Source organism: Gymnoscopelus braueri (assembly GCF_963280865.1).
Source record: "Gymnoscopelus braueri genome assembly, chromosome: 10".
Classification (NCBI taxonomy): Eukaryota; Metazoa; Chordata; class Actinopteri; order Myctophiformes; family Myctophidae; genus Gymnoscopelus; species Gymnoscopelus braueri.
The window spans coordinates 39,266,032-39,290,521 of NC_137611.1; positions in this window are offsets into that span (position 1 = coordinate 39,266,032).

Here is a 24,490-nt window from a genome sequence, read left to right on the forward strand (position 1 = left end):
GGACAGGCTATTGGGTCACCAAAATAAGTAAGATTCATCCCTCAATCAGCCAATTAGACTGAGATATCTTGTGTGCGAAGATGACATTCTGGCCTGAGGCTGGTGCTATTGGCTACAACATCATGGGGTCTCTCAAATGCTTAGTGTTCATCTGACACACTCAGCAAGTTTCATGGCAATCTCCCTTTTTGATTTTGACACATCTTGCATGCAAATTAAGACATTTGCACACGAGAGGCCTTTCCTCCGGTGGCGCTAGAGCAAAGGACAGGGGGCCACCGAACTCAGTAGGGTTCATTCTCCGGTCAGCATTGTAAATATTCTTGTGTTGTTTGTTTGTGTGCGTGCGTGTGTGTGAGCGTGCGTATGTGTGTGTGTGAGTGTATGAGTGTGTGTGTGTGTGTGTGTGTGTGTGTGTGTGTGTGTGAGCATGTGCGCGTGTGCGCGTGTGAGTGTCTGAGTCAATGATCTTGTCATTACTACAAAATCTTTACTCAATAGGTGGTTCTTTAATCATGTCAACAACTTGAAGAATCCCCACAGGCAGCCACTGAATCCCTGTGAAGCCTGATAAGGAGAATAGAGAGTGAGAGAGAATATCACTAGTGGACTGCTTGACAACATCTGACGAATAGCTCCGAGTGGTGGCGTTACCTTAAACAGTGGCCGCCCATCATGATACTGGCTACTTTCAATCTAGTGAATTCATTCCATGCATTCAATGGTAGGCCGATAAACTTCCAACAAAATGTATTTAAATTCTGTTTGTGTGAAGGGTTGGAGTTTGTCTTAAATTGAGTTAGCTCATTTGTAGGATACGGTAGGATAATAGCCGTATACTGTACACCCAGACCACAAGCTCTTTCTGCCGTCATCAGTGGGAATGATGTTTCATGCTTGGATGTCATGATAAATGCGGCATCAAATCGTAATGCACACTAATCAGTTTTCTATTATACAGGTTGTTAAATACTAGTGTACACAATATAATCATTCAATTTTGAAAGGTAAAGATGTCTAGCATCTTGCCATTGTTAAGGTTGAGATTAAGTATCCAAAACGACCCTGTGTTTACTTTGAAAGTTGCTGCATCTTGTCGTTGTGAAGGTTGTATCCAACATGTTGTATCCAACATTGTTGTTGTGTTTACTTGTGTTTACTTTGAAAGTTAAATATGTCGAGCATCTTGTTTGATATTAAGTATCTAAAATCATCCTGTGTTTACTTTGTTTACTGAAAATGAAGAGACTATCAATCAAAGCCCCGCTTTTGGAGGGAAGATAGGATGAGACTGAGAGAAAAAGAAAGAGAGAAGGTGATCGAGATGAGCAAGGGAGAGAAGGGTAGGATTTACATGAAGGATTCGCTTCATGTACTGAAGACACAATTGAATAATAAAAATCCAAAACGATGCAAAATTGTTATCCGAATAAATGTTCCCCAAATGTCTTGCACATATTTAGGTCAGGGAAAAGGACAGGGGGCCATCTACATCGACACGTTGTGAGCTTGTAGATTGGCTATTTGAACTATTTGAAAATGTTTTTAAAAATAGTAAAAAATGGCAAAGATGTTAAGGGATAATGGGTAAGGCACCGGCGAAAATAGGTCCCAGGGTCTAATAATGGCATGGCTTCCCTGTATATCTCTGATGTCATGTTTATGACGTCATATTGATGACTTCAGTCTAGCCCAAATAAGGTCTGACGGCGGGACAGTGAATTATGTATTCACAAAATGTGAAAACATATCAAAACTAGAAAATGTGCTCCTCGGAGCACAGGTCTCCGCCAGGCGAGTACTGTTCCTGATTAATCCTGTCTTACCTATTTATATTACATATTGTCACGTGTCACGTGAAGCTTGACCAATGTTAGCTTGGCTGAGACGGACACACACACGGAGGGTAAAACTCTCCTGGCGGAGACAAAAATCACACCCAGTGTGAAGTGAGCGGTGTCATTTAGAAACAACAGTGGTCATCACAGTGATGGAAGCTCACTTAAAAAAAAATGATTTTTTGAAGTGCGTGGTGCTATTTATAGGTTATTATTTCATCATGCGTCTCGCTAGCCAATCAAAGCAAAGGGTCTGAATAGAGTCAGCCAATCACGGTACAATATTACATATTGTCACGTGTCACGTGAAGCTTGACCAATGTTAGCTTGGCTGAGACTGACACACACGCGGAGGGTAAAACATACTCTCCACCATGCCTTCGGCCTGGCGGAGACAACAAACACAAATATTCACAACGATGTTTAAGCTGCTATCTAATCCCTCACATCTAGAGCCTACGCTGCACCGCCGATCCGAGCAATATGCCCATATGTGGAAATCTCTGTATCTGTCAGACGTACCTACGTAACAGGTGACATAAGGAAACAGAGTTGTTATGGAAACGGCCAGACCAGAAGCGAAGTGATACCAAAAAATGTCTGAACGACGCAAATCAGTCTGGATTCCAGGCTAGTGGTTTGCGAGATAGACAGACAGACAGACAGACAAAAAGTCTCCAAACAAACTGAGATTTTAGACCTTTAAAACTCTGTATGGCCGTGCAGTGTCAGGCATGAAATGTTATGACAGCTGTATTGTAAGAATTTAATTATATACTGACACATTCCAACAAAAATGTCAATGTCAACATAAAGAAATACCAGTTGAGATCCAGCCCTGGCCCCTGTAATTGAGCACTCTGGTTTTGATGTGGTGCAGTGTGGGAGATTGAACACCAATTTGGAGTGTTCTGAATGCCTCAGATTTGATGTTTTTCTTGTTCTGCTAACTCACTGAGGTCAGGGTTTTATTTTTCCTAATGCATTATAGTACCACAATTGTCAGTACTGATTGTCAGGAAGATCTACGTTAAATAGTCCAACTTTTTGTTGAATAGCAGCAAAACAACTAACCCTTAATTAAAGACATGAACCGACATGAAACTGTCAAAAATAATGGACGTATGTGACCGTGACGGCACCCATTGGTTTGTGGAGTTCCGTTTTGAAGCAAGGCAAGTTGACCGTTGCCATTTGGGCTATGGAGATCCCCAAACTGGAACTTTCCAGCCAGAAAAGCTTTTGGATGAGAGGGTGCTTTTTTATACCTCTGTCCTAATCGCTGTGGTGTCGCTACCCTAAAGCATATCCTGCTTTATCATCTACTAGCAGGGTACCCAGCGTTGTGCAGGTATAAAGTAACATTTTTGATCGTTGGGATGCAACTTTACTCGAAGCTACTGCCTGCCACTCAGCTTCATGAATCCGCTACCTATCGAAGTTATACTCCAAGCCTGTCAAGAGGAGATTGCCAGCCTCACTCCCATGTGGATGAACTACAGGGAAAGCATAACAGATGACATCCTTCTCACCGTGAGGCATCAAAATATGGAGCTCCGTACGGCTGGTGGTTTTGACGTGGGGTTTTGACCTGCCCATGACCTTATTGGATCATAATACAAAAGTTTCTGTCCTATCAACCCTTTAGAGTAGGGGTCTTCAACATGGGGTCGGGGACCCCTAGGGGGTCCTCAGAGATACTGCAGAGGCGCCGCCAAGTCTTTGTGTGTTTTTTTTAAAAACATTTTTACATTAACCACTTAACCACGCATCCCTATTCTGGGAGGAACATAGCAGATCTACAAGCTCACAACGCATTGGCTATTGTCGGCGAAGAGGTTTGGTGTACAGGGAGAAAAGAGCAGACCAAGTACCGAGCCAAAGGTCAACATTACAAAGTATTCAGGGTTCAAGTGGTTAAATGTCTGAAAACACACATCTAACAAGAATCCAATATGAAGGGGGGGGGGGGGGGCTGCTTCATCTCTCTCAGCTAAGGGGTCCTTGGCTTGAAAAACGTTGAAGAGCCCTGCTTTAGAGTGTTGCCGCTGGCGGTGTAAACAATTGAAAGATATAAACATAAGTGAAGCCTTAACACTTCAAAACACGTTTGTATTTGTTTGTAATAAAAAAAAAATGCGTGCGTGCGTGCGTGCGTGCGTGCGTGCGTGCGTGCGTTTATGTGTGTTGAAGAAATGATACATGAAGTCACTAACCACATTGAAGAGTTTCGCCGGGAGGACATACAGTAATGCATGCAGAGAATGATGCTGTTCCTCTCAATTTTGCACACTGCTGAACAGGCGATAGAGCACGCCCTCTCGGACTCCCACCCGCAAACACGGCCAATTGAGTGCCCAGATGCACCATGGAGGATATGAAACCCTAGTCTCTGTGGTGGTGGGAACTTTACCCAACTTTATTTTACTTTGCGGCACCTAGACGCCCCCCATGATATTTTATATTAAAGCTTAGCCGAACCTGAGGGTCAACCCGTAGGACCCAACCCTCACATCATTCACAAATAGCTACATCTCGGATCACTACATCCACCACCTCTATGAAAAATGTCTTTTCTTTTCTTTTCTTTTCTTTTCTTTTCTTTTCTTTTCTTTTCTTTTCTTTTCTTTTCTTTTCTTTTCTTTTCTTTTCTTTTCTTGGATCATGCACAGGTTGATAATCAGAGCACTACATTTGCCAGTCGTAAATTGAGGCAAATGCACCATCAAAGGCATCATCAGGTGTTTTCGCAAGGTCACAGTTAAAAACCCCTAAATTGCAATGATTCATTCTTCTACTTTCCGATGCGAGGGCACAGACTTTTTATTCATCCCAGGTTTTGGGCCCCTGCCACAAAAGGATAGAAGTGAGTATAGCATTGTTTAGGGAAGGCGGAATTTACATATAAATTGGGAAGCGGAGGTAAGCGAAGAGGGGTGGGGGTGGAGGCGAGGAGGGAGGCTCTGACAATACAAGGTTTTTGTGCTATGAGCAAGGCTGGCATTTGTGATCTTGAAGCATGTTTGCAGAAATTTTTTTCGTGGCTCAAATCTCCATAATACAGCTGCCGAGCCCCGTGGAACCCTCATGCTGTCTCTTTGTGTCTCACTGGGGAGAGGCAGGGAATAAATCATTTGGAGACAATGGCTAGCAATGGGCCTGCTGATGTATGTCTTCACCTCAATCCCTGGGAGATTAAGCAGGTCCCCTTGTACCACATCAGCTGTCAAACACACACTCCGACATATTGTCGTCATGGTCATTGTTTTGTCTCAGAAACTTAGTCTCAAGACCCCCCTTTTATCTGTTTCCATTCACTCTTGGGGTTGATCACAGCATTATCTTATCTATCCATTCCAACCCCCATACCTGATTGTTTCACAGTATTCCCCAAGCAGTGTAGATAGAGTCCAATCAGTCTACCTGTAAACACCACTTTACCCAGGGGGAGCGGGTGTTGGAAAGTTTGGCCAAATGTCAGATGAGATCTTATCAAGCAAACTTCCCTAAGTTACTTTGCACTAGTTTGAATAAACAAACACACCTGATGGTGCAAACCCTTCCCATACCAACGTCACTTGTTCTATGTTAGAAAAAACAGAAAAAACAGAAAAAACAGGTGCTCACAGGAGAAATAAAGGGTAGCAATAGTTAAAAGTGTCAATGGTGCTCACGGTTCAAACGGGATCAAACATGCAAAAAAACTACAGACGATCCGGGCACTCGGGGGTAAAAAGGAGGCACAGCCTTTATTTATTAAAAGGCAACTGCCAACATTCCGTTCATCATTTTGCCCTGATGAAGACCTTCCGAGGTGGAAACGTGTTGGTAGTTACCTTTGAATAAATAAAGGCTGTGCCTCCTTTTTACTCCTGAGTGCCCGGATCGTCTGTTGTTTTTTCTTCACTTGTTCTACTGTACGTCTCCATTCCAAAGATGTGACCGATTACTTTGACCTTAACCTTGACTGTGACCTTGACCTTTGACTCTGTCTTTAGGGGAGTTTACTAATTTACTAATTATTCCCACCAAGTTATACACTTTGATCCCTTAATTCTTTTGAGTTTTTTTCGTTAGCAGTATGTACACAGTTCATGAAAAAACTCAAAAGAATTAAGGGATCAAAGTGTTCCCTTTATTTTTTTGAGCTGTGTAGTTTCATGTGGATTGAATATTTGTCTGAAATAATAATCCAGAATTCATTAAATATGGATTTATGACACACATTTTGTTTAGTGTGTTGGGTATGGCATTGAAACCCTAGACACTAAGTGTTATTTACAAAGAAAGCAACAGTGATTTAAGCTAAGCACTTTAATCATTAAAGTTGGGTTTACAGTTGAATTATAAAGCACAGAAGTTTAGCACTTTATTAATAAACGAACAACATTTCTCACAATTTGTGAGAAATGTTTTTTCTACAGGTTTTAATGACGAATAGGTGCATGGATGGTCCTTGACATGTAAAAGGTTCAGAACCCTGGCACTAGAGAAAATGCCATGGGGTCACCAAAATATGTAGGGTTCATACTGCAAAATTAGATAATGAGATTAGAGATGAGTTGTAAAGTTGACATTTTGGCCTGAGGGAGGCACCAGAGGAAAGAACATGGGGTCACTCTCATTGTCAGGGATTAGAATTCAGGGAGCATTGAGGTGCTCAGTAAGTTTCATGACATTCTGGACATTAGACGTTTACATATTGCGCTCAATTGGAAATTGTGGCCGAAGGCTGGCAACAGAGTAAAGGCCATCAGGCCACCAAAATCAGTAGAGTCCATCGTCCAGGGAGCATGAAGGTGCATAGCAATCCAGTCACTAATTTTCGAGAAATCTTGTTTGGGACCAAACTGGATGGATGGATGGAAACAAAACAAAAAAGCATATGGGGTGAAACGTAATCAGTAGGTATTGTGACAGTCCTATGGCCTCTGTCAGGGCTTGTACACACAAGTGTGTGCTTCTCTTGTCTTTCACTGTGCTGGGTCCTGGTTGGAGTGGTGGCAATCAGGGATTGGAGGCAGCTGGCCAGGGCCTAGCTAACATCCACACTTCACAGTGCACTTCCTCTTCCACTTGGGCCACACCTGAGCATGGCCAAACCAGAGCATTTTGTTTTCTGTTGTACCTCTATTTGTTGTTAGTTTATGGGCAGTTTAGTTTCCCTATCAGTGTTTCGGAGACTGCATATTGAATTATTTCTAATACTTACTTAGTTATAGTGACTGAATGAGGTGGGTTTTCATGCAGTACATATCTTTGAATCAGCACGGATTGTTGAAAACAGAAAAGCTGTGACATTCACATGCACTTGCATGCCAATGACAACATTGTGTTCGACAACATAGTCCATAACATGAATGTGCAAGCGCAGAGAGTTATAAGTCCAGTACACATCAAACCACAGCGTGGAAGCGATTGAATCCTGTATCTATGTGCTGTTGCTCCTTTGTAGTCCTTGGGCCAAACCCCAAAATCTCACATATCGGTACCACCTGGGATGGCAAATTCTAGTTGGGATTTTTTTATTCCTATACATCCCTAGATATTATTTTTGTATGATAGACCTTCCTGAGGCCCAGCTAAATTGGGGTTATCAGCTGCTAAAGTTACCACCCCCCATTGAAAAATGGCATTTTAGACACATGTGCATATCTTGGTATTGGCTCACGTTCAGGACATATTACAATGTTTTATATTTTATGTTTGGTATCATTTTTAAGGGGACACTTTGAGCTTTCATTCAAGCCCTTTGGTGACTATGTATGATAAGTACAGTGGTCACTGGAGCTCTTCAAACATTTAATAACCTTTTTTTTCTCACAATTTCCGCCTAAACCATATATTTTCTTTTAGTTCTGTGGCATCAAGAAACATCAGAGACACAAAATACAACAACTGGAATACTGACATGACCCTAAGGATTCAGGAAATGTATAATTTACCCATAGTATTTCATTCTGAGGTGGTCATTTTCAGCCTTATCTTAAACAAGCACTTTTTATGAGAAATAGGGTAAAACTAGAAGGTAAAACGTAGCCTTCTACCAACGGTGAAGCAAAAAGAAGGGTGTTTCTGTGAACAACTCGTTCGCAATTTACAAAACCGGGGTTACGGAAGTAACCCTTAGTTTTGCTACATTGCTCTCTCGTTGTTCACATATGGGAGATATAAACCCCCGGAATGTATCTACAACCGAGATACCACAATACCTGCCCCAGCGCCTGGGCGCCAGGGCCACGCCCCCCCTGGGACGTGACCCCCTGGCGTCCAAGCACCCCCAGTCTGGGGGTAAGGAACAGGAAAAGAAGTGGAGCCCTGACAGACCGAAGTTTGCCTCATAACTAATAAGCAGGCACAGCCTGTCTATTCTAGTGGGGGGGAGGGACCTGACAGACCGAAGTCCGCCTTATTAATCTAAGGCCCAGACGTCGGCCTATCATACACTAAAGTACAGGGGCATGAACAGATCCTACGGCCGTTCTATGCACCTACCCACCTTCAGGTGGAAGCCACACCCAGGACTGCGTGCGCCATGGAAGACGCCGCCACGCCCAGGCTGTAGAAAGCAGCGAAAGTCGAGGGAGACGCCCAACTCGCTGCCGTGCAGACGTCCTGAATGGAAACCCCTCTGCAGAGGGCCCAGGACGTCGATACACCCCTAGTAGAGTGCGCTCTCAGGCCGTCAGGCACTGGGGCCCCCCTACTAGTGTACGCCAGGCGAATAGCCTCCACAATCCAGCGGGAAAGCGCAGACTTAGTCACCACCTTTCCCCCAGGCCCGGGGCCCAAGGAAACGAACAGCTGGCTGGGTCGGTCCTGGGCCGCAGTCCTCCGGACATACAGCCGCAAGGCCCTCACTGGACAAAGACAGTGCAGCCTCCGATCCTCCTCTGAGGCGGACGAAAAGCCACCAGCACGGTCGGCGTTACCACCGCCAGGTGGTTCTTGGGGATGAACGCCGGGTTGGGTTTAAGAACAACCCTACTGTTATCACCAGCGAACCTCATGCACTCCGGAACTACCGATAGGGCATGCATATCGCTCACCCGTTTCGCTGTTGTCAGCGCAACCAAGAGCACCGTCTTGAGCGTGAGGAACTTTGGTTCCACCGTCTCCAGTGGTTCAAAAGGAGGACGAGAGAGTGAGTCGAGCACCAGGACCAAGACCCACGTGGGAAACAAGGACCTGGAGACAGGGTGTTCACGCAACGCGCCCTTCATGAACTGGCACACCAGTGGTTGTTTCCCCGCGGTTTTTCCATCGATACCAACATGGTTGGCCGAGATGGCCGCCAAGTATACTTTGATTGTGGAGAAGGCGTTTCCCAGATCCAACCTATCCTCAGGATGTCTGCGACCGAAGCCTGGAACGGGACCACAACCGGGGACCGGTCCAAGCACCACTCCACAGATCTAGGTCTGCGGGTGTGGGATGATGAATCTCGCCCCCCGCCTGCTGCAGCAGGTTCTCTCGCAGCGGGAGGGGCCAAGGTCACTCGTATAGATGGGTTTCCTGTTTGTAAACATGAGAGGATGATGCGCGCAAAGTGGCGGGATGAGCCTGTAGAGGGCGCTATTACCCGCAGCAGCTCTGGCCATTGTACATTCAGAAAATAAATGGTCTTCACCAGGTTTAATGAAAGTAGATTAAATGATGCAGTTTGTAATATCTTCTTTACTCAATAAAAATGATTTGTCGGAAGTTGGATCTGTTTGTATATAATAGCAGCATTATGCCTATTATGCCTATAATAGCAGCATTATGCCTATCTAAATCCCGAAAATAACAATAGAGTGAATGGCGCTTCCGGTTCGTTCTCCCCCGCGCATGCGCATATTGCGCACTCTGCTCTGTGATGACGTCGCGCGGAAACCCATCTATAGGAGGGGAGCTATCTCCGACCTCCAAGTGCCCCATGCTGGAGCCACCAGCAGCACCGTCAGGCCCCGGAGCCTGATCCGTTCCAGAGTGGGGTGGATCAGCTCCAGCGGAGGGAACGCATAAAGTAGCCCACCCGGCCACTCGTGCGCCAGGGCGTCCAACCCCAGCGGAGCCTGGCCTTTCATTGAGAAAAACAGCGAGCATTTCGCGTTCTCCTCTGATGCAAATAGGTCCACTCGGGGCCGCCCGAACCTGACCTTTTTCGGCCGGTGGGGCTGTGAGCGCCTCAGCGTGAACAAGGACAGTGTGGAGGTTCCCCGCTGGGGCTGGGCCGGGTGTCGGGGGGCCGCGGTCCGCCGCTTGGGCGTCATCCCGTACGGCCTCCCCGTCCCCCTCGACCTCGTTGACGACCAGGTAGTCCTGTTCGTCGTGCTGCTCGGCCTGGTAGGGAGTGAGGACGTCGTCATCAGCCTCATCGTCGCCGACCGAAACGACGCTCCCCGGCGCGGAAGAGTAGTGGGAGGCCGCACGGTGCTCGGTGTGGCCCCCGGGTGGGGTGGGATCGGCTCCCCTGTTCAGAAGTCCAGGTACATGAGAGGCGTTGATTGACTCCAGGTGCGTGTTGCACCATAGTATCAACCTTCGTGCCAAGCCGTCCAAGGTAGGAGACCGCAGGCCTCCTTGCTTGTTGATGTAGGCCATGGTCGTGGTATTGTCCGTCTTGACCAGAACGTGACATCCACTGATGTGGGGTCTGAAGCGCTTTAACGCCAAAAAGACCACCATCAACTCCAGGTAGTTGATGTGGGCCGCCCTCATACTGCGGTCCCACACACCCCTGGCCACTAACCAAATAATAGGCCACACCCACTTCATCAACTACTTTAATTGGACACAGGTTTGTTTAATTTATTTAAAAAAGGAGCAGTGTGATGTCCAAAAAGTGTGTTATATAACTTTTAATATGTTGTTGGCTATGAATGAAAATCCGCCTATTGAGAAAAATAACAAAATGTCAAAAAATATAAAAAGCTGCTCCTATGGAAAGGCTATCATATTTTTATTTACTTATATTGGCCCAAAAAACTATTTAGTATAGGTAAGGTTTTGCCGACTTAGTGGTACCGATATCTGGTCTGGCCCAAGGACTATTGTGCCTGCACCCTTCCTTTTTTCATTTTTTTTTACCCAGTTCTGTTGTGCTTGTTAACAGTCATCTTTCTCCTCTCAGGGCATAGTAATTTATTTTAGTCAACACATAAAAAAACATTTTGCCACCACCATCCTAAAAAGCATCAATGCATCAAGCATACTGTATATGTCTCCTTATTGGGGCCATATTAACAGTAAATTGATTTTTGCCTGAAATAAAAGGTCACGATAAATGACTTCTGAGAGGCTGGCTCTGCTATTTATTAGCCCCCCATCTACAATCTATGAATTCACCGCTCCCGTTCCTCTCAGGGGGCAGAACAAATAGGAAAGCAAGGAAGCTTCTTTCAAAATGTCACTCCGTAATGTCAAACCATGAATTATATGTCAGAGTATCGCAAAACACCTAGTCTTCCTAATATAGGTTTGCCTTCATCTGATAAATTGGCTCCATTGGCTGTAAAGCTTTTGAGTGGTTTTGCTGCCTCCCAATACCCAGTGTCACCCTCTCCCAGTGGGAGACTGGCTTGCTCCCAGCAGGCGGTTGTGGGACTTGGGCAGACTCTCTCAATCAACATTGTCCCTGTTCCAGTGGTAGTTTGCAGGTGGATAATAAACTGACTATGTTTGAAGTCCACACACTTTAAGGTTGTAATAGACGGCTAGCACCTTTACTGAACATGCTGAGCTCAGAAGAGGGAATGGAAGGTTCTTCCACACTGTCCAGTTATTAAGGGTGTAAATCTAAGATCTTACAACCTGATTCTATATACTGTACTAATGGCTAGAGCGCAGGGGGACATGGTTTGATATTAATGGTCTTAACTCAAACAGCTAAGCTAGCATAGCTGTCTGAGAGCAGACCTGTGTGAAAGTTTTGATGTAAGAATTATATCTGTAGTGTAAAAATTGTGGGTACAGTGCAGTTTACGAACACAAAGAAGCATTTCTTCAGTCTCCCCTCTACCACCGCCATTAGTGTGTATTGGAAACCCTGATATTTTTTTTTTATCACAGCAAGCGCTTCAAGCCATAAGATAGCTCCACATTTTTAAGTTTAAATGGAGGCTGTAAGTTAATATATATTGTATGTTGAAGTAACATGAGTGCAAACATGTGAAATCACCACCATAGACTTTGATTTAGTAAAAATCACATGTGTCCACAGTAATCAGATTTTTTTTTATTGTGAAGTTTCTAGGTGAAAGTATTTGTTTTGCACCTCACTAAGAGAAGTGAGGTGCAAAAGTTTTGACATGCAAGTTTAAAAATTTCAATATTTCAAACAAACATTTCAAAGTAAGAAGTTCAAGGATATGTGTCCAAAGTAAGCTGGATATGTTACATTTTGAATGCAGTTTTTAGGTGAAAGTATGAAGGAGTTGCTGCAAAGTTTTCCATTGACTTGCATTCAAAGTAAGAAGTTCAAGGATATGTGTCCAAAGTAAGCTGAATATGTTACATTTTGAATGCAGTTTTTAGGTGAAAGTATGAAGGAGTTGCTGCAAAGTTTTCCATTGACTTGCATTATACTTTAAAGTTAAATCAAAATTTATAAAACATTTCCAAGTCAGGACTACAAGCACGCGTGTTACTTATACTATTTAGGTGCCAAAGTTTTGGAGGAGAATAATATATAAAGAATGAGGAGAACATTCGAGTTACTACTACTACAATAAAAAGAATGCACCAAGCTTCAAGGTCTTAGCACATATATTTTAAAGAAGCAAGTGCCATATTTCAGTAAATTTTATTCTGGCCAAAAAGAATCAATAATATTCGAACTAAATACTGAATATATTTGTGCGTCAGAAGCAGAACAAGTGTGTGTCCAAAATGTTCCTTAATAATTAACATAGCATAACACCACAATGGTAGAGGCATGCTTGTGTGTGTGCATGTGTGCGTGCATATGTGTGAGTACATGCGTAGCCTACCTATAAAATACCTATAAAAGAGAAGAGAGAGAGAGAGAGAGAGAGAGAGAGAGAGAGAGAGAGAGAGAGAGAGAGAGAGAGAGAGAGAGAGAGAGAGAGAGAGAGAGAGAGAGAGAGAGAGAGAGAGAGAGAGAGAGAGAGAGAGAGAGAGAGAGAGAGAGAGAGAGAGAGAGAGTCTTTTGCAGCCTCTTACCTTTGATTTACCTAAAATACCTATAAAAGAGAGGGTGAGAGAGAGAGAGAGAGAGAGAGAGCGTGCGTCTTTTGCAAGCTCTTACCTTTGATTTACCTATAATTACCATTGGATTTACCTTCAATGACTCCCTCGCTAAGCCAATCTCTCAAATTGGATTCCTGCATAAAGTAGCTTTCTCTGCAGACTGGTATCCCTCACCTCTGCCTGATCACATGATACCCCCCCCCCCCCCCCCATAGCGCACGCACGCACGCACGCACACACACACACACACACACACACACACACACACACACACACACACACACACACACACACACACACACACACACACACACACACACCACTGCTGCTGGATTACCATACCAGAGCAAGTGTACAGAAAAAAAAAAACTTGCGTTTAGGCTTGACTGGTCTCAGTTTGCCCAACTGGATGCGGTCGGCTAATGTGTGCTCCGTCCGCAAGATGGTGTCACGCCAAAAAGGGGGGCAGATGATAATTTTCAAAGCATGTGACACCGTCGTGCGACCAAGTATGCATCGGGCTTAATGCAGACACCCTCCACCCCCGCAATGGGACTGGACTGATGATAACTCTATCTCTCATCCAAATGATGCGATCTGCCTCAGTACATAAACACGGGTCACGTCATCGGGGGAGAAGGATGGAGGAGGAGGTGGAGGAGAGAGAAGAGTGGAGAGTTGAGAGAGGAGAGGAGAGAGGAGAGAGAGTGCAGCCACTGCATTTGCAATACTTAAAGGGATTGTAGGCGATTCAGAGATAAACAAAGAAAAAAACTCCAGCAGTTCGTTTCCCCGACCACCAGGGGGTGACGCAGGGAGGACTTCCATAGAGTTAAGGGGACTTCTAAACGGGCCATGCCGAATATAGGTTACTTTATTCGGATACAATTCGCGGAACTGCCCGCCCCTGCCGGTTCTCTGATTTTTTTTTAAAAAATAGGCTCTTTCATGACAAATTGACCACATATATGAAGTTAAACAACTAAATTCTATCCAAACGCTATCTGAAAAGTAAATTATGTGCCTCAAAAACGAAGTTTGAGAGCGTTTTAAAACCGAAAGTAAAAAGTTCACACGGACACGGACGCGCACGGATGCGCACATGCGTGCGTTAATTTACGGCCCGAGACAAACATAAACAGTAGGGAAATACGGATTTCAGAAAGAGGACTGTGTTTCAATGCAGGAAAACACCCCAGCATCATTATATAGTGGCTGATAGAGGGGAAAAAATGCAAAATATATATATATAGATATTTTTCAAATTTAGGCTTAATGTTGCCAACAATCCCTTTAAGCATAATTAATAGGAGAATTGCTTCGCTAGTAAAGACCACGCCTTTAAACAGTAACGTTGATTTGAGTTGTTAATTTAAGAAGTATGGAAGGTTGATGTGGTGATGACTTGAAGATTGAAATGGAAAGAGTGGCGAAGAGGATGAAGAGATGGGGGATGAAGGGATGAGGGGTAAAGGGGTGTGGTGATGAAGAAATGATGGGTGAGGGGATGATGAAGCCTGATGGTGATGGATGACGTGATTGGAGCAATTATTCTTATTGTGAGGTCTGCGTACCCCCAGGGGTCCTTGGGGGGGTTTCAAGCGGTTCCCTCGGGAAATAAGTTAATATAGCATAAAAATCAGTTTAACCACTTTAATCCCATTTTTATACTTCTGTTATTCGATCTATTGGAAATAGTCGATCTACAAGCTCACAACGCATCGCATCGCGACTCATTGTGAGCTTGTAAACCCCCTGGAACCCCCTCAAGGACCCCTGGGGGTCCCTGGACCCTGCTTTGAGAACATAGACTGTAAAGAAATATGGACATCGTCACGCCCCTGGTTTCTACATACCGTAAATTAAGCACAATTTTCAGTGATTTCAAAACCTTTCTATATCCGGTCCGCAAAATGGACTCCGAAATTAATGCTATTGGTTGGGACCAGAGCGGGGGGTAGGAATTAATGCTATTGGTTGTACTAGCTAGTCAATCAAAATCATCACAATATAGCCACGCCCCAGCATACCCTACTTTATCATCAATTTGAAAATAAATAGGACCATAATTTACCAAAACACATATCATGGTGATTGAAAGAAGACTTTAAACTAGCGACTGGAAGCATACAGTATTTATGTCAATGTTTATTAAGGTAATCAAATCAAGTGTAAAGTTTGTCAAAAACCCATTTGCTGGCCTGGACCGCTGCCGTAGCGGTCCAGGCACCTAGGCTTAGTGTAGCCTGACAGCGTGTCGCAGGTTTGAGTCCCGATCCGGACGGCCTTTGCTGCATATCACTCCCCATCTCTCTCTCCGCATTTCTTGTCAGCCTACTATCCTGTCAATTAAGGCATAAAAGCCCCAAAATAAATCTAAAAAAATAAATAAAAAACATCCGCTTGAATCGAGCCTAATTGCTTCTGACACCAGCAGGTGTGAAACAGCGAGACTACAGGCCATTGATATGAACTGTCACTTCCTATATAGCCTCAATTTACAAGCCGGATGCTAGCTCTTTGTTTGAGAACCACTGTAGTAGAGGATGAGGGGACGAGAGAAAGAGAACGAAGGGGATGAAGTGAACAAGGGACTGATGAGTGAGGAGCCAGGGACCAGACGCAGGTGTGGCACAAAGGGAAAAATATCACTCCATCAGGATGAGCTCGATGAAATTTGAGCGCAGCCACATGCTTTCGCAATAAACAACCAATTAATAGGACAATTCTTCGTCTTTTGCCGGAGCATTTATCCTCACACTTGCTCTCTCTATTATGTCTCAACATTAAAGATGTAAATTGGATAATGCAATTACTGGGAGCCGTGAATATCTTATCCAGGGATGGGGATTGGCCCTTAAGCCTCGTATCAGTGTTTGCCTGCCGTCTGCTCCTATAGAAGACACAAACTGTCCCAATCATCAGTTTTAGCCTTCGCCTGCCTCACGGTACTGATGTCAGCACTGCGGGGGGGGGGGGGGGGGGGGGGATGCTACGGCCCATTATTCAGACGTCCCAATAGTCTGAAAATGTTTAGGTTAGTGTGAGGTTAGGATTAGGGTTAGTGTTAAGGTTAGGGTTAGGTTTAATTATGATGTGCATGCACCGTCGGACCATGGTTCATTGAACAATGGGCTGTTGGACTAATGGCACGGCACCAGCACTGCTACATTCTGTAGAGAACACACACACACACACACACACACACGCACACGCACACGCACACGGTGGCGGTCAGTGGCTCAAAAGGTAGAGCAGCCACCTGGGAAACAGAAGGTTCCCGGTTCGGTGCCTGCATGCTCCTTCCTGGGTTAGTGTCGAATTGTCCTTGAGCAACACACTGAACCCCTTACTGCTGCTGATGAGCAGGTTGGTGCCTTGCATGGTTTCCTCTGCCATTGGTGTGTGTGTGAATGTGTGAATGTAATGCACATTGTAAAGCGCTTTGGATAAGGGCGCGGAATAAATGTACCGCACGCACGCGTGCGCGCGCACACACACACAAATCCATACATGTACTGTATGTGCAAAAGCTCTCACCCATGTATGCACACACTTGCATAGACACACATAACGTCAATATTTGGTTGCTTACATGCAACATTCCCTGTTGTTGTCATCTCTATGTGGTTTTAAAGCAGGCCTGCCCAGCATGTGTTTGCCGATACAGATGTCCCCACCGCTGTAATTGAAAATGATGAAGAGGCTGCCCATGTGTGGGGATATTGCTCGTGGAACACTTATGAATCAAAGTGACACAGCTTTCGTAATTGATGGTCCTTTTTTCTTTTCTTTTTCTCTTTTTTTTTGGAGGGGGGGGCAGCAGCCATCTGTATCGGTGCTTTCCCATTTTTATGTTGCACAATAGCTTGACTTGACTCGTGTCAGAGAGATACACAGCAGCCCAGCTCTTGTCAGCTTTAAATCAAACAGCTTTCTCTTTTCTCGGGCGACAACAGCTGTGACGAATTCTATGTCACAACAATTGGAAGAATTATGTATGTGGGCGTACGATGATCCCGCTCGCACACTTAGAGAGAGAGAGAGGGAGAAATAGAAACACAATGATCACGTATGCATGCGCATGGCCTCAAGCTATGGGTCTCCAAGGTCCTGAGGACAGTCGCCACGTGACCACGGTAAGCTCCGACGAAAGTGAGAAAGTGATAAAGCATGAGAACCTGCCGTACGAAGCAATAGAAGGCCACATCTGTCCATCGCCTTTCCCTGGAGGATCCATCCCTCCTCCAGCGCTGTGCCCTTTGACCCAGGAAGTCTAATTAGCTCGCTCTGGCACTTTTATGTGAAAAGGAGGGAGAAATGCAGAGCCACGAATATGCAGATGAGACACCCAGCCCTGGGCAACCTTAATCACTCAGGAGTTTGAGTCAAGGTCTTGGGCACTGTCACACAGCAAAGCCTACATGCTTTGCTGTGTGGAAAGTTCCAAAAAAAATCCACAGCTTGGGTGACAGGAGTGAGAAGAGTCTAGTTTGCTCGGAATGTTGGTCCAGGCTGTCGTAGGGACTGCTGACCAAAGTGTGCGGGGCAGGCTGTTAAAGCGCTGGGTCATTTGCTAATTAATTATGGGTAATGCTTTACATTTGGCTTTGTTACTTTATATGATGCACAAACAGTAGACAATTCTATGAAGCAAATAAAACAATACTGTACTGCTCACACAGTGAAATGAAATGAATGACGTGTGTGTGTGTGTGTGTGTGTGTGTGTGTGTGTGTGTGTGTGTGTGTGTGTGTGTGTGTGTGTGTGTGTGTGTGTGTGTGTGTGTGTGTGTGTGTGTGTGTGTGTGTGTGTGTGTGTGTGTGTGTGTGTGTGTGTGTGTGTGTGTGTGTGTGTGTGTGTGCGTGCGCGCGTGTGTGTGTTACAGTGTGTGTGTGTGTGTGTGTGTGTGTGTCTGGGGATCTCAGGATATGAGGTAATAATGGCACTCTATTGATTGACATTTCGCTGTTATTTTGTTTTTCATCATAATGATGTGTTTTTCAAGCCAGGCATGGAAATTACCTCCCACCGATTGTATAATAACAGGTTGTCAGCTGTCAACTTATTGTCTGGAGGATAACAACTTTATTGTTTTCCATCACTGTGTATTGACAGCAGCGTTGTGACTTACAGTACCACAGACAAAATGCTGTTATCAGAGTGTATGCCGATGTAGGCCATCAGGGGTTTGTGGTCATTCAAATTCACAGTTGCATTTTAATGTCATCAGTCAGACTATAATGTGATTCCCCTTTAGGTCCACTGGCATACTATTATTACAAGTAATATTAAACAGCAATAGGGTTCTGTTATGTCCATGGTATTGTCATGCAGAGTATCCGTATGAGAACAAAGCTTTACAGTTTTCATAAATTGTTTCCATAGGGAATCTCAACCCTCTAGTAAAGCAATGTTCTCAGTCCACCAGCCTAATGCTAATGCCTGCTCTCGACAGAAAGGCCCATATGCACTACAAAGCTATGCAGTGGGAAAAAGAGCTCTGAAATTTGCATAATACTTTTCCAGACAACCAATTACTTTGAGGCATTATTTGTTGTTCTTTTCCATTCTGTGGTCTAGTTTTTGAAACTATTCACCACGTTACGAATGTATATTCATGACAGGGCTCCACGCAGGTCATTAGCAGTATGTGTAGGTAGAGTATATGGCATATAAACAAACTGTGCCGTTCAAAAAGAGTGTGAATACGTCTAAGTGTTCTCAATAGCTATAGACTACCCTGACCATCACTAATTACTAGGAAAGGCTTAATTAGAATGCTGAAGGAAAAGTAAAGTGTTCTACCCTTTGCTTTTGGCTCTCATGGGTCTAGATTTCAAAAGCAACGGAATCAGATTCAACTTCATTGTCACAAGAATGGGTGAAATAATATTTCTGTGCAAACTCTCAACATTGCAGTTACAGGAGGAATTGCAGTACAATAGGGAAAGAGAGAGAGAAGAAAGGAACACGGAACACAAACAAGAAGGCACAGTCAAAGCAAATATACAGTATATACAAAGTCCAGTATACATCAGGAGCATGATTAAAAATTAGGAATGGATAAATGGTCCTACAGAACGCAGAAATGTTTCTTGTACAGGTGTAAAATGGCATATAAAAAGCAGCAGGTACTGTGTATAACATCACAAAATCATGTGCATGGTTAAAGTGACATGGATACAGTAAATATATGAAAAACTGAGCATCAGGGTTAAAAACATTTCACCATGTGTGTGGTGTGTGAAGCTATTTGAGGTAACTTGAAATCCCTGACCCGCTCCTCTGTGGTATACCATGTTGTTGACTTTGAGAGCAAGGTTGTTCTCCGGGCACCATCGTGTCAGTGATCTGACCTTGTCCCTGTAGGCCGTCTCACAGTAGTTCAATCAGGCCCATGGCACTGTTGTGTCATCAGGATACTTCATGATGACGTTGGAGCTGTCCATGGCCAAACAGTCGCGTGTGTACAGGGGGGTAGAGCATAGGGCTCAGCGCCCAGCCTGTGTTGAAGGTCTGTGAGTGCCTCATGTGATCTTGTACGCTCACTACCTGGTAGTGGCCTGACAGGAAGCCCAGTATCCAGCTGCGACATGGCCAGATGCATGTCTAGTCTTGCAGGAACGATAGTTTTGAATGCTGAGCTGTAGTCTACAAACAGCATTTGCACATATTTGTTTCCGCCCCTCGACGAGAAAGGACGTTGTGAAGAGTCATGGCAATTGTGTCAGCGGTGGATCTATTTTGACAATATGCAAATTGCCATGGGTCCAGCGTGGCAGGCATCACAGAACAAATGTAGTAAATAGAAAGAGGTACGGTATGTAGAAAGAAAACGTCTTTTAATGGCAAAAAGATTGAGGTTCTCGTTCATCCCATGTGCTTTATTGTATGAGCTGCAGTGTATACAGTATTGTATATACACACTCCACCCCTATGCCCCAGTTTGTTAATTGAGTATACCATATATCATTTCAATGTTTGTTTAAAACGAAGGTCTTGTGTCCTCCGTTTGATCTCTTTGGTTATGGTGATTAGGAGCTGTGTTGTATGCCTTGCTACAAAACAATTCCCCTTTAGAGATTATATAGTACGTCTTCAACTTGAACTTCAACTTGTACTTCAACTTGAGAGGTAATTATTTCAGCTATTATGCCTTTGTGGTTACAACAAAATGTTATATTCTTTCTTGTTTTTTCTAGTCTAGGTATAGTACTGTATGTCTGTATCTACCCAGTGTTGTGCATGAACATGCTAAAAGACCATCTTCATTCAACGTAGGCTTACTCATGTATTTGGTGAGCAGTGGAATGACAATAGCCCATCCATTTGCAGCTAATGAATGTGAACGTGAGCATCATTAACTCCTGTAAGAGTTAACGACACTCACTGTTGGTGAATAAAGACGCTAACAGCTGTTACTTAGGACAAATGTGACGACTGTAGCACATTTCTAAATACCAAGAACGGTGGCATCCTTGGGAAGAATACACTTGTTTATTTAACTTGTGGAGAATGTTTTCTGAAGTTCATAAGACCAGAGAATGCATCTTTCTAGTTTGAGACAGAATTGTACTGTATTTGAAGTCACATGATCATGCATTGCAGCTCACTGTTCTAATCAGCTGTGTGTATTTCTGTCAATTTCTGTGAAAAGTCAGGAGTGATTTCCATTGCATTTCCATTACAGTATACATACGCTGCACCTCTTTTCAGTTTCTGCAGCATATGAACCATTGTTTAAGTGGTAAAACATATACTTACAGTACATAGTTATTTTTCCTTTGCTTTTTTCTTGCCTATTAAAAGTCATCTCTGTGAATCAATGCTTCTTTTGAATTGCTCGGAGCAATTCATAAAAAAAAACGAATAAATGAACGTGAACTACTTCAGTTTTGGGACAGTGAACTTTGAGTTCATGTGAGGGAGCTGGAGAACATCCCTCGGCCTTACCAAGGTGAAAACAACATATTGACTTGTTTGTTTGACACAACAGCCTAATACAGGAAGTTTATTTTGGTTATGTTTTGATTTACTTTTAGGGAATCCTACTAATTGTAGTGTTGGGTTATATACTGTGTAGTAGGAACCTTTGTATCGGGCACTGTACTGTGTTGGCTCTTCGTCTCTATATAATAATATAGTAATATTGTGGTACACATAACCACTTATCACTGATGAGGTCTAACTACCGCGAGGCGTGTTTTCATAGAGCACAAACACATATGAATGCAGCCTCAGGACTCCAGCTGTCAATCAGTTTGTTCAGACTGCTAATTACCATGTCAGGCTGTACCAAGTAGTCAGAGAAGAGAAAGGGGAGTGGGTAGAGTTTTTTTTGGGTTAGTTTGTACATATTTCCTGTATCTGTAACTTTTACTGCTGTCCTGTCTCTGGCGCCAGAAATTTGCCTGTGGATCAATAAAGGTGAGATACACCAGGTAGTTTAGAACAACAGTCATAGCCAGGGTATCAGAGAGATGGGGCCAGGTTGGAACCTACTGTAACCTGTGATAACTGTAAGGCCATGTCCACAGAAAGCATTTTAGAGCTGCCAGTGCCTTTCTGCCTTGCATGGATATGGTAAAGACGCACTGGGAGTGTTCCTCTAGCCTGGCTATGGCCAGACTGATAACATGTCTTCACTCTCACGTTCGGGAGGAACGTGAGAGTGAATCCACGTTAAGTCACTCTTCCCAGTGACTTACCTTGCGTTTCAGCGTTCTCGGTGTCCAGTGTATTTTGAAGTAGCGCCTCGTAGAAAATAGCTCAACGTTTGGAGTGAAGCGCCGCTCATCACTGTCACTTTCTTATGTAGAGGGTTGGAGCGACACTCCAACAAAAATTGAGCAGAGGTGTCTTTCTCGGTACATACTATGTGGTGCATCTCTGGACATGAGAGCCAAAGCACTCCACAGCTCAAAAAGGCCTATAAGAATGTCCTGTAATCCACCAGCCTGACACCTGCTTTTTTTTGCATGGTGAAAGTTTTTGCAACTCTTTTTTGGGGGACAGGAAAGTTTTTTGAAAAATCTCTGCTTGGTTCCTCATTTACTGTACAACAACACTTTAACACGCCTGCAGGTTCCATCCTGTTTGTAAGGGTTCACCGCCTCAAAACCTTTGAATCCAAAATTAAACTAACACATTTTAAGCTATGTTAACTGAACTTCGAGTGAGCTCCTGTGAACTGTCAACTTGCACACCTCATGTGTTCATAACCTGTATGTCTCCTCAAAAGTAGACAAATCACAGCTCACAAAGCCACGTCCATGATGTCACAAAACACAACCACCTCTGGCCATAAACAAACACAGATGCCAAGAAATGGTTAAGTGAAAGTTGTGAAGAGTGTCAGAGTTGGATAGTAGTAGATAACCTATGCATGTAAAACAGCCATACGTGTAGCCCGGGCCTTAATTCAGTCTACCTGAAGCATTGATAAAACATATCCCTACTGGCGATAAAAATGAAGGATCAGACGGGGGGATATCAAAAGCAGAGTTATGGATTTCCCTCCTCATCCCCCCCCCGAAAATCGAACCCAAGATACACCTTCCTAGAGACACTAGTACTGTACTAACTACTCTGCAAATGTTCTCTTACATTTTGATTTACTTTTTCAAACAAAACTTTGGGGTCTTTGGGGTTATTACCCTTAATGCATGAAGCCCTTTTTAATCGACAGCGGTACCTACCAGATAAAATATTGACAACACTGAGGGCTATCGGCTCATTAAGGACCAGGCCTTCTTAATAAGCCTGAAGAGTTCAATGCAATATTAATGGTGTAGGATTTCTCACAGCCGTCATTTCCAGAAGACCCAAAGAGCCTGTCCGAGAGGTGTCCTAATTATTGATGGGCCAAATTATAAGAAAGTCTTCATTACATCTCCTAGTCGATGAACAATTCATGAGAGCTTGCAGAGTGCACCCCATGCTAATGACGAAGTGTGATAAAGATAATAACACCCTCCTTTTAACCCCTTTCACCTGGTGTCCCTATTTTGGGCATATCATTATATATTATTTATATGTTTAAAAAGAAAAGAAAAGAAAAGTGAAAAAAAAAAAACATTAAATTAAAAAAAAAGCCCCCTGGGCTTATGTTGTTCATGTGTGTATCATCCAAATGCTGCCTATTCTGGTCTTTGTTTCTTTCTTTGTTTACATGTGGGTTACTGATCAAGGCCAAGACACAGAAGGCAGGGTACAAACCCAATAAAGCATTTATTGGCAGCCAGGCTCAGAGAGCATTGTTTATACGTTTTTCATAAAGGGTAAATAATAATGTTCAACACAAAATCTTCCCGGGTTCGGGGCGTCCATCCATCATAATATCAGCATTCTTTACATCTCTCCACAGGTTGCCTATGAGGTAAAATAAACAGTCCTTTAGTTCTACATTTCACCAGCAATTAACATTGTGAGGGAAATAGTGGAGTAATCGCTTACCGCCTGAGCACCCGTCTGTTCACCAGGAGAGCCAGTGCTAGACTGAGACAGAGTGGCTGCTTTTGAGGTTTGGTGCCACACCTAGCCGGTCCTCGCAGGTGCGCTCAGTTGGGGTTGATTCATGAGGGCGATTGGTAGGTAACGCCCCTCTATGACGTAGCCCAGGCTGCTGCGCTGTCTGTGGAGTCTCCCTCTGTCTCTGTCCCACTGTCTCTCCATGGTGTGGTGCTTACCTATATCAAGCGATTTCCTAGCGATACTCCACAATGTGCACATACCTGGAATTTGGTCATTTAAGTCATCCTAAACTACAGTATAAGGGTACGGTGACAAGAGCGTCCATGGGCTTGAACCTGAACTCAACTGGGGCCTTTCTGTGTGGAGTTTAGGAAGGGTTAAATGCAAAGGACAACTTCTGGGTATGTGTAAAAAAAACTACCCGCAATTAGCATAATCTTTAGCACCATCCATGGGCCAACTCCATTTATAATGTCAGTGCTTCGCTGTTTCTAGTTGTTCTCCAAACTGGATATACTCAAGCTCACTTTAAATTAGAGGAAGAAATTAGAGAAAAAATTGTAGGCCTAATTATCAAAAAGTTAATTGCATTGCTTGGAACATTCTGTCCATTAATGCTAATTATTTGAAGCCTGAGGAGCCAATTGCTTTTGAATTTGAAATATGGATGTCATGGCATTCATTTTAAACTGTGTCACAATTTTTTGTGATTCATTTTCATTATATTTTCAAAACATATATAGCATTGCATTGACCATAACACAAGTGTGACAATCAAGTATATTGTATGTAGACTCTCATCTGCAGCAGTTATATGACATGGTTTAATACTGTACCTGCAATACAGGGCCCCGCTTGTATTTATACACACAAACACATGCATAATATGCGTTACATTAACCCATGGGTCACAGTTACAATTATGCTTGGTGTTTTTGATGTCTCCCATTCATGTCCTTGGTAGTCCGACGTGACGTCCTCTC